This window comes from Priapulus caudatus, unplaced genomic scaffold (genome assembly GCF_000485595.1).
Source record: "Priapulus caudatus unplaced genomic scaffold, Priapulus_caudatus-5.0.1 Scaffold409, whole genome shotgun sequence".
NCBI classification, from domain to species: Eukaryota; Metazoa; Priapulida; class Priapulimorpha; order Priapulimorphida; family Priapulidae; genus Priapulus; species Priapulus caudatus.
In genome coordinates, this window is record NW_014577470.1 from 126,682 (window position 1) to 128,879 (window position 2,198).

General features: G+C 47.0%; 1 protein-coding gene across 1 annotated transcript in view; it reads left to right on the forward strand.

Annotated features, from left to right (window-relative positions):
* The window catches only part of LOC106810084 (relaxin receptor 2-like), a 36,782-nt gene that overhangs the window by 1,618 nt on the left and 32,966 nt on the right, over window positions 1-2,198 (forward strand). The gene's annotated exons all lie outside the window — the stretch shown is intronic.

A 2,198-nucleotide genomic window follows, 5' to 3' on the forward strand; every position in this document is an offset into this window, starting at 1 on the left:
GTGTGTGGGCATATCATGTGTGTGGGCATATCATGTGTGTGGGCATATCATGTGTGTGGGCATATCATGTGTGTGGGCATATCATGTGTGTGGGCATATCGTGTGTGTGGGCATATCATGTGTGTGGGTGCGGTGCATCAGCAAGCAGCTATGTATATATGTATATAAATATAAACGATATCGTATTAGCTGAATGAGAGCCTAGTCGGCTATCCTATACCTATACAGCTATGCCGTATATGTACAAGAAACCTATATCATATAGTGTATATGCTATTCTGCCAGCCCTATCCCGAGTATAAGACTTTCCTGCTTATTCCATCAAGTGATCCTACCGTCAGTACAAACTGTCCATCTCCTTCTAATGAGCTTGCTCTAGTAAGCTGTTCTAACAGCCCTGTCAGATGCATAAACTATACCTCCATCTTGTTCCTGCTAAGATATCCTAACAACCCGTCCGATAAATAAACTGCTTCCATCTTGTTCCTGGTAACTGATAAGCTATCCTATCGGATAAAACGCCCCATCTTGTTTTTAGTAGGCTGTGCTAACAGCCCTGTCCGATAGATAAACTGCCTCATCATGCTTCTAGTCAGCTATCCTAACATCCATGTCCGAGAGATAAACTGCCCCATCTTGCTCCTGTCTTCTTGTCTTCCTGTCTTGTCCGTCTTGCTGGTAGGCTAAGCTATTCTAACTGGATTAGCGTAAATATTACACGCAGCCATCGTTCACATGTCAGCTAGTCTGTCTACCGAGTCTGCCCGTACGAGTGCTAGACATGTATATATATTTATTTATTTATTTATTCATATCCTGCCCCACCCCTCAGGTATCGCCTACGAGTGGCGTGTTATCAAGAGCTAATAATACAAAATTATGCAATCTAATAATGTTATCATTTTACAATAATGATACAATATTACAATAATGTATTATTGATTTTAGCTCTTGGTGTTATGCACGAGCTGTCTATCTTATTCCTATAGAAAGCTGTGCTAACAACTCCCTAAGTGAAATGCCCTTGCTGTAATCGAGATGTCAGATTAGATCCGGTTAGCGAGTCTGGGGAACTGGGTCGGTCGTTTCAAGTAGGGCTGAAAAAATGCGTTCGTATCTGGTTACCATAGTATGACATTATTATTCACGGTCGCCACATAATTCGCCCCGGCAGCCGTAACTATAGTTAGCCTCTATATCTGCTGCGCGCGCACGCAGACACACACGCGCACACGCACACAGGGACACGCACATACACACGCACGCACGCACACGCACGTATGCCCCCAAGCACGCACGCGCGTACACATACGCACACGAACACTCACATACACCACAACGCACGCGCGCAACGCAAGCACGCACCACGTACGCACGCACGCACGCACGCACACACGCAGTGGGTTACGCACGCACTAACACCACACACACACACACACACGACACACACACACAACACCAACACACGCACACACACCAGTCCGTGACGGGGTACCTATAGAATTCTCAACCAACTGAGAGCGCAAGACGAATTGCATCGGAAATTCGTCCTATACTGATTTCGCGCGCGTCGCAAAAGAGGCTGGCAAGTCCAGGCAGCTCTTAAATCTGATTGCGCCGTAGCCACACTTCTATACGTGGGTGCGGTTGTAACGACTGGAGGAGAGAGAGATGGAGAGAAAGAGAGAGACGATGAGTGAAAGAGAGAGAGAAGAAGAGAGAGGGAAAGAAAGAGAGAGAAATAGCAGAAAGAGAGGAGAGAGAAAGAGAGCGAAGAGAAAGAGTGAGAGAGAGAGGAGAGAGAGAGAGAGAGAAGAGAGAGACAGAGAAAAAAGAGAGAGCGAGAGAGAAGAGAGCAAAGAGAGAGAGAGAGAGGAAGAGAGAGAAGCCGAGAGCGAGCGAGAGAGAGAGATAGAGAGAGAGAGGAGAGAATGTCAGCGCGTGAAGCGAGGAATCGGAAAAGAACGGAGACCGCGAGAAAGAGTGAGATAGTGAGAGAACGAGAGAACTATAGAGTGAGCTACAACGAGAATGAGCGACAGTGTGTAGAGAGAGCGAGCGAAAAGAGAGAGAGAAAAGAGACGAGAGTATGAGAGAGAGAGAGAACGAGAGAGAGACAGAGAGAGAAGAGAGAACGAGAGAGAGCAGAAATGTCAGCGCGTGAGCGCAGGGAATCGGGAAAGAACGGCAGACGCGCT